Here is a 9,026-nt window from a genome sequence, read left to right as displayed (position 1 = left end):
ACCTTTCTGTCCGTGTCTCTGAACACGGGGTTGTGTCTAAGGCATTTATCACATAGCTAATGAAGACAGGTTGTTTCATCACAACCTAAGCCTGACATGATAAATTGTCCTCTGAGGTGCTGGTTTGCTCCCATTGATTCCAGAGGGAACCTGGTGGACAAGTGGAAATAGATGAAAAAGCAGCTATATTGGGGTGAAGCCCATCCTGCCATTCATACACCTCCATGCTAGCTCCCCGCCTGCAAATTAGGGAGGACAGGGCTTACGTTCCCATGCATTTCTTCTTTCTTTTGAACACTTTTGAGCATGGGTGGCCTCTCCCCACATTCCTGTCCTGAACCCCACACAATGGGGCTGTGCTCTCAGCTGGAATACTCCTGTGAGAAATCTTCAGTGGCAGCAGATGAATTCAAACCAGGTCAAAAGCCCATCATGTAAGAGACTATTGCACCTTGTAGGCCACCCTTGGGTCAGCAGCTATGCCCTGGAGCAGCCTTTGGGGGATGGTGGTAAACAAAGCTGGGTGGTGAAACTCGGACTGGACTTACCTTGTTCAGTAATTACAGGCTCTGAAAAATCAGTGCTGCAAATGTATCATGGGTGGTGGGTTGAAACACTTCCCAGACAGATGCATGGGCTATAACATACATTTTGAATAGTTCATTGTCATCAATCTTGGCTTCACCAGCGTCCTAGGTCTCCGTGGTCCCTCATCAGAGATGACATAAAGCCACAAGGTCATCCAAGCACTGCTGTCACTGTGGGACTCAGCAAGCAAGGTCTTGCCCTATGTATTCACCTAGGCAGAGCTTGGCCACTAGGGTTTCTTTTTTTTCTTGTTGACATCATAAAAATAATGAATAAAAAAAAGTCCAAATAAACGCTAAATAAAAGGCCTGTGTTGACTAAAGAGAATTTCCAAGTGGAGAAAACTGGAATAAAGGGTTGAGTATTTTTTTTTCAGACTGGAAGTCCTTGAGGTGCTTTTTTTTTTTCCTATCTAAATAACCCAGTGTGTGTCTCAGTGCGTCTGAGCCAGCCCAAGCGTTCCTTTTGGAGCACAACACACAAGTCAATGGGAAATGCTGGGGACGATGGATATGTGCATCATATGCAGGCAATTTAGTGCCAGTTCTGTGACACAAAGAATATTTCTGGGTTTGGTATTGGGAAGGTACATTTTACTGACTTGAGTCTCCAACCCACAATGAAGCAATTATTAATGCACTATGATACTAAGATACAAAACAGAAACGTGGTGGGCAGAGAGAGCTATCCAATTAATACAGTATTTCTGTGGCGCTAGGAAATGGGGGGGGGGGGTTTCTCCTCGGAGTATCCTCATTGCACCACCAACACAGCAGAAGCAAAGACATGCTAGCTGGAGGAAGGGGCAATGCAGTGAAACTCCTTTTCAGAGTATATTTTCAAAAAAAGATCTTTTGGTTTAGGATGCCACTTTCCAGAAAGCCCTGTGCTGGTACATCCCTGTCCCTGCTTCTCTCCCCCAGCACACTCTCCTTGCTAACACAGGCTTTGAGAAACAGTTGGTGGCCCCCTGGGAAAGGCAGCTACAAGGAAAGCAAGATTTCATGCTTGGCTTTTGCACACAAGCCCTGCCGTGCTCGACAAGTCCCCCCTATGGAGGAAAGCTTTTATCAGCAGCTGTGTCAGGAAGCAGGGAGCTTTGCAGCTGAGCAGCGGATTGCTTGGCTTTATCGCTAGCAAACTGGTCAATATTTTGCTCATGTGCATGTGTGCCCCTTGGGTCATTGAAACATATGCCCTATAGTGCAATTCAGCAGGCTCTGAAGAGGTCCAGCTTGGTTATGGTAGCTCAAAGCATTGCCTTTCCAGACTGCAGCATTTATTATCTGCCCTCCCCCCCCAAAATTACTCCATATATCTTCTCAAGGTGATCGGCTGGGGCTCCAGTCTAATCAGACAGTTTCCCCCTTTTATCTCTCCTCGATCTGTCCAAGCAGCTCTGGAGTCTGTCAGCCCTGTGATATCATACCTTGGCACAATCCCCGCCTGTTTGCTTTTTGCCAGGATGAATCCTGTAAACACTTGCAAGAAATCTCAGTGGGCCCTGAGGGAAGCACTTTTTTTTCCCCCTCCCCTCCAGTGAAATGGCCCATCCTTCACAGCTCGCACGGGATGACGGGGAGGGAGAGGAGGAAACACAGAGGCTGAGGGGAAAGCAGGAGGAAGGTCGGGGATGGAGGACCGTGCCGTGGTTTTTCCTGGAATGATGGAGTGGTGAGGACAACCTCGATAACTATGGAAAATAAACAAACCTAGGGGTGAAGGAACCAGCTGGGTTCTCTGCCAGTCACTTGATATTTTTTAATCTTTTATTTTACTCTGTTTGTTGATGAGTTTGTTGAAAAGGCTTTTCCTTGATGTGTCAGAAGTATTGCAAAGCATGGGGCCGCCAACACCCAGCTGGGACTGACCCTAACCTGGCAGCCTTGGTCTGGTTACTTAAGTAAAAGAGGCTTTGGGGATTAATGTAGGCATGTATCTATCTGGTTGTTTCCTTTCCCCTGCCCTCCAGATAACTTCTGAGCCCATTGCTTGTTTACAGACTAACCTAAATGAGGGCCGTGATCTTGGAAAGATTAAATTTCTGAAAGTTTCTTGAAAATGCTCCAGCAGATGAATGGACAGCCTTCGGGCGTGTGTAGGGGGGGCTGGCTGCAGCCTGAGCCCAGCCCAGCTTACCCCAGCGTGGCAAAAGCCACCTGATGAGCAAACCGGAGCCCACCAATGGCTTGCAGGGTGCTCAAAGCAATGTGGGAGGAGGTAGCCCACAGTTGTCTCATCCCAGTCATGCTGATGCTGCCGTGTGATGTGACACCATAAATGCCACACTGTGCATGTGGGAATGCACAGGGATGCATGTCCCATGCACAGGGAATCGCAGCCTCATGCCAGTGCAAATTTTAGTCCATATGATCACACCAGGTGCCTGTAACACCGCTGGGAGTTTCCTCACCTCAAGTTTCCTGCAGAGATACCTACAGGATAGTTGCTTTGAGCTAGCATCCCTCCAAAGCCTTGCACACAACCATCTTGCAATGTAGAAAGGGAAAGGAAAAAACCCAAACCTCTAAGCACCATAAAGATTTTATTATAAACAAAACTCTGAGAGCACTTTGGGAGCTGGGATGATTAACATTTCTTGAGGAAGAGGGTGGGGGTGGAGCAGGACCTGGGGGAGGGGAGATGCAACACCCTCCTGTGGGTCCCACCTTCCCACCTAATCCCCCCATTGCCATCTGGCAGATTTACTGGCCCAGTAATGTTGCTCCCACTGATATAATGAGAAATTGCAGGCCATGCTATATTTCCTCATGAATTTCACTTCCCCGCCAGAAGAGTTCAGGGCCGGGTCAGAATTTTTAATGTATTTATGTATATTAAATATATATATATATATATAAAAAAATACATATATATATATTTCTTCTTTCCAGGTGATTTCCACCTTTCCCCATCTAAGGACTCATTCGTCTTCATCTCCCTTACTCACCATTTTTTTTACTGTTTGCCTGAGTTGAGTTAAGGAAAATAATTAAAGGGTCAAACCCCACACTTATCCCATCCAGAGTGGGGATGATCCATACTGCTGCTTTCTGTGGGTGCTGGAGGAACTGTGGTGGACGTGCAGCATCCCGTCCACTCCACAGGACCACCGAGTGTGGCGGCAGCCTGCCCTCACCCGCTTCCAGCTGGGGAATGCTAATTCAATCAAGCTCAGCCCCAGCTTAATGGGCTGAAACGGAGAGGTGGGTGGTTTGTACTTCAAACAGTCCTGTCCCTTCTGCCCCAGCACAGGCATGGACTGCCTTCACACGGTCATGATCAGAAAGGGACATATACCAGCATCCTAAATCACTGTTCTCCAAGCTTCTACTATGCTGATTTATCTCATGCCTACATCCACCATCACAGCTCAAGGCAGGATGCTGCGAAACATAGATTGGAGATTTAGAGGGGTACCCATCATCATGTGCCTCTTTCTCCTCCCAGGGATGGGTCCACATTAGCGCTGCAGCTCTGTGCTAAGGACCAGCAGCAACAGGGACCTCAGAGAAATGAAACTCCAGCATAAAACAAAAAGTCATTTGCTCTGCACTGGATCTGGACTTGCTCCCCACCACTGCTGCCCATGCTCAGACCTGTGTGTGCTTCTGAGAAGAGAGGGGGACAAATGAGGTTTTCTTCTGTCCATTGGGATTATAGGATGGGAAGACAGGGAGATGGAGGTCTTGGAGGATACAGCTTCCCCGGGCAGACAATAAGCACTAAAACCCGTGGTCACAAAGTGACAAAACATCTTTGAGCAGCTGCATTTTGCACAACCTAGCTGTGGCACTGGTGCTTCTTCATCTCTGGCTCAGATGAGTGGCTTTGAAGTCCCATTTCACCTGCCTTGTACAAGAAAGGCAAACACAAATGGAAATCACCTTTTCCCTTATCCCATGTCCAAACCATGTATTGCTCCTCCAGCTTTGTTGCACCCACCTCAAATCTTCCTTCCTTTGCAAACACATTTCCCTCAAAGCTGCAATTGTTTTTGGAGAAGCAAATGTCCAGGCCAGGAGTTCAGAAAATAACCACCTCTCGCAGATTAAAATTCACCTGAACAGTGAAGCTGCTTTCTCTGGATGGCACCAGGCTTCTAAACCCAGCCACAGGTGTCCAGGGATAGTCTCAGCTTTGTTGTTCACATCCCTCCTGCACAGAGCATGGCCCATGGCCATGGTCAAGCCATCTTGCTGCAGTAAGAGGTGACCAAGCCCCTTCTTTTAGAACAAGAAGCCCTAAAATGTGTCTCTAGGTGAACTTTGTAATGAATAATGCCTCCTAGCACTGCCTCTTATGAAGGGCTCTCTTCTTATATTTAACTAGAAATCTGGCAGGAGCCTGGTGGTGTATGCACTGCTCCTGCTGCCTAAAGGTTTTAGGATGCTAATTCTGGGGACAGCCTGTAGAGGAACATGCCACCCTCACTGACTAGGGGTTTCATGGGTCCTTTCAGTAGATAACCCTATTTTGTAAAAGAAAGTTGCTGTTCTGCAGGGAACATAGTCAAAATGTGGGAGAAGTTGAAGCCCATGTGTGCGCAGGCAGGAGCATGAGGCCAGGCGTCCGGGATAGTGCCCACATTGCCCCAGGGGGTGTGTGTGTGTCCAGATGGCCCCACACAGCCCCTTCCAACTCTATTTCATATGACCCAGGGGCTCATGGAAAATTTCAGATATAATACTCACGGGTTTCCTCTCCCTCTGCCCAGAATTAACCATACCTGCCTGCCAGAGGTACACACACTTACCAACAGGACTTTCCCATTTGAGAGCCTGTTGTCTGGACACAACTAGTCTTTTGAACCTGGATTTCAGCAGTGTTGCCTTTTAGCTCTCAAGGAAAAGCAAGGCTGGCAGCGGCTCCATATGACATTGGTTTCTCATGACCAGTATTAGAAGAACAACCCTCACTGGCTGGTGTTTTCCAGCCCTGCCTGCTAACTCTCTACTGTCGGCATTAAAGGAGACGTGATTTTGAGATACATCTTTGTATTTTTTTCTGTGCCAGGGAGACAACTCACTTTTCTTGCTTGTGGCTGGGGGACCTGATGGAGCAAGTCTGGAGAGAACCCCGTGCCCAGGAGGAATAGCCACCGCCAGCATCCCCGTTCCCCAGCTGAGACAACGTAGTCAAGCCATATCTGTGTCCTGCTCCTTGAGACCCTCCCCCCCCCCCAGACAGCCTGCCTCCCCTGACAGTCAAAATTGGGAGGAGAACCTCCATCCCATCACCAGTTCAGCCTTGAATGCATGACCAAGGCACATTGGACTGGAGATTTACAGCATCCCAACGAGTTGCAGCACAAGCCTAGTCCTGGGCTTTGGCACCACTGGAGTTGTGAAGGATGTCTGTCACAGCTCTCACAACATGGGGGAAAGCTAAGGAACAGGACAGGGATGTGCCCTCTTAGTGGCAGGAGGGGAAACCACAAACCTGCATTTCTGGCTGATTCGCTGCCATAGCCTGTGCTGGCCTGTATTTTTGTGAACACGTTCTCGACTGCAGAAACCTAGATCACACCCTTTAGGAGAGGAAGGGAAGGACTTGCTGTACTTGAGGCACTCCAGCTCTTTCATGAGAAGGGAGTCAGACTTCTTTAGAGATGCTCTTGTTAAACATGAGGCTGTTGCCCCCAAAAGAGCTGCCAGAGCCTTTGCCTCTCCAATCACCATCCCTGAACAAGTCTCACACCTCCTCATCAGAGGCGGCCTCTAAGCTGCCTTTTTCCCCACAGTTTCAGAATTTTACAGTCAGCATTCCTCGTTTTCCATGTCATTAATCTCTATGGACCCTGGCTCCAAGCAGGCTGGAAGCCAAATCCTGCCAGACAGGTTCCAAGTGAAATCCAAGTTGTCTGGAAAAGAAGAAAATTCAACTAGAATTTTAAAAAGCATGTGAACTGTATGCTGGCTCTCACCAACCACCCAGGAGGGCAAGTGCAAGGCTGCTGAATCCAACAGATGGTTTTGGTGGCAGTCAACCTGCCTTTTCCCATTTCACTTGACTTTTTCAGCAACCAGCCAAAATATGAAGTTTTACTTTGAGCTAACATCTTTAATTTTGCCCAAGGAGAAAAAAATCCAACCCCAAACTGGGAGATTATTCTTAAGTTTCTCAAGAAAGATTTTCTTGATTTGAGAGCTGTCACTGAGCATTGTCAGCCAATGCATTTTTCACAGCATTTTTGCAGTGATTTTTAATTTCCTCTGGCATTTGTTTGACCTGCTCTGCCACGAAACTCCAATTCCCTGAGGCCCCAAAGCTGAGGATGAGACAGGCAACACCTCTTTCAGACAAGGCAACAGAAATGTAGAAACCGGTCCCACGGTGGGACAAGGGAGAAGGGGGAAGAGCAAAAACTCTCTCACCTGGACATCTCCAGAGATGTCCTACTGCCTTCAGTACCAGCCCTCTCCCCAACTTCTGCAGGTTGCCCATGTTGTTTGTCTCTCCTCCAGATGATGAGGCCCAACACTGCAGGAATAATACTGAACTTCACCTCTCCTGCAAGCTGCAGGTAACTCACAGCTTGACAATGATATTTTTTCGCAATTACACTAAATCTGAGATTTTAGGCAGGAGGTCTGCCTGGTTTTGGGAGGTCATTTGCTCTTAGTGACACCTTTCCAGCATCTCCACGCTGATGGGGTGGCCCTCAGGGCTGTGGCGTGGGCTTAGCCCAACCTCTGCCCAGACTGCTCAGCACACACTAAGGCTGCTTTGATGGCCAGGCTGGCAGTGCCGGCTGCCCTTTGGCAAGGGCTGTGCAAGCTACCTGCTGGCTGCCCTGCCAATGAACTCAGGAAACCAGCTACATTGGGCTCCAAGACAAAAATCAAGGCACCATGTTTTTCAACTAAGGGGAGGTTGGGAGCTGCAAAGTTGCGTGTTTGTGTGTTATTTTCCTTCCTCCAGAAACAAATGCCAGCACGGTTTAACTAGAGGAGCTGTATGGCGCCACACCAGGAATAAATTGCTAAACAGACCGGCAGCACCATCATGTTGAGCTGAGATCCTTAGGAACAAGGGCTCTGACAGCCCATGGCGTGATCCATCGCACCTCTGTGCCAGCTCTCTCATAGAGCGAATCCGAGAGGAATTCGGAGGAACCCTAATGAAATCTGCAGATACTTTACTGCTCTGGTTGGATTGCTCTTCCTTCCCCCCCTTCCAAGCCTCTTCAGAGCTTGGAAGCAGCCTGTGATATTTAAGTCTTTAAGTCCTGCCTTGCTCGACTCACAAAGGGAACCAAAAGGAATTGTTTTGAAATAACAGTGCAAATCAAATTACCCATCACAGATAAGGGGGAGAGAGGTCAAATATGAAAAGGCGTTAGATGAAAGAAGAATTAGCCTGCGACCCACCAGGAATAATTCAATTCAAGTCTCATTTTCAGCACCCCTAGAATCTGGCACAACAGCGGTCCCTAATGAAGCCCAACAGATAAACCTGGCCAAGACAATTTGTTATACCGCCAAACACACAGCCATGTCACCAACCACATGCTAAACATCAACCATCCCCTCAAATGGGAAAAGTATATTAATGTATTAGAAGCCATCATCAATCAGCCCAGAGGAAACCAAGCAGCACTGATCAGGTTCCATCCAGAGCTATGGGAAGCCACTCTGTGGTTTGAGTTTGCAGAAATTCGGCAGCCTCATGTGCACCTCCTCATCCTCCTCCTGCACCCCTTGGAGGTGGGGTTGAGGATCTGGCTGCCTCAGCCTGCAGACATCCCCACGGCACCCAGGCCGAAAACAGCTGCGGCAGGAGGTTTGCAGGCCCTCTCCTTTTGGCTGCACCAGCATTCGCCCAGCGCTCCCCAGACTTGGCAGGGTTATTGATGGGCTTGGGACACGTCTGGGGCTTCCAGCGGAGCTTTTCCACTGTCTCCGCTTCAGCTTTCTGTCCTTTCACAGAAAAGTTCTCTCCACCTTTCCCAAAGACATATTTTATTGCCTTTGGTCACAATCTTCCTTATCGTGAAGCGCAGCAGAAAACAATTTGAGACCAGACCCAATGCAGCCCTATCAAGGCTGGCCGTGGCTTGGAGGCCAGGCAGGGACCCTCATCAGTGCTGAGACCCACCTCCTGGATAAATAGGCTCAAGACATTCCTGTTGCTCACCACCGAATGAACCCAGCTGGCTAAAAGGTGGTTGCTAAGCTTGCGCTGGCTGTATTATTCATGGGGATTGGGGAGGATTTAAAAAATTGCTCTATGCAGTGGGGAAGGAGGGATTATTTTTTTTTCTTTTCTCCTTCAAACTAAAACATGTAATTGAAGAGTGAAATTCTGAAAGCTTTCTCAAGGACCCTAGGTATTTAATTGCCTTTAAAGCACAGGAATTGCTCCCCGTTCCCTTCCTAATTTAACAGGAAACAGGTCTCTCTTTCCTGCAGGCCCTCTGAAGCTGTTGACCATTT

This window comes from Charadrius vociferus, unplaced genomic scaffold (genome assembly GCF_000708025.1).
Source record: "Charadrius vociferus isolate BGI_N301 unplaced genomic scaffold, ASM70802v2 scaffold361, whole genome shotgun sequence".
Taxonomy (NCBI): Eukaryota; Metazoa; Chordata; class Aves; order Charadriiformes; family Charadriidae; genus Charadrius; species Charadrius vociferus.
This window is presented reverse-complemented; position numbering follows the sequence as displayed.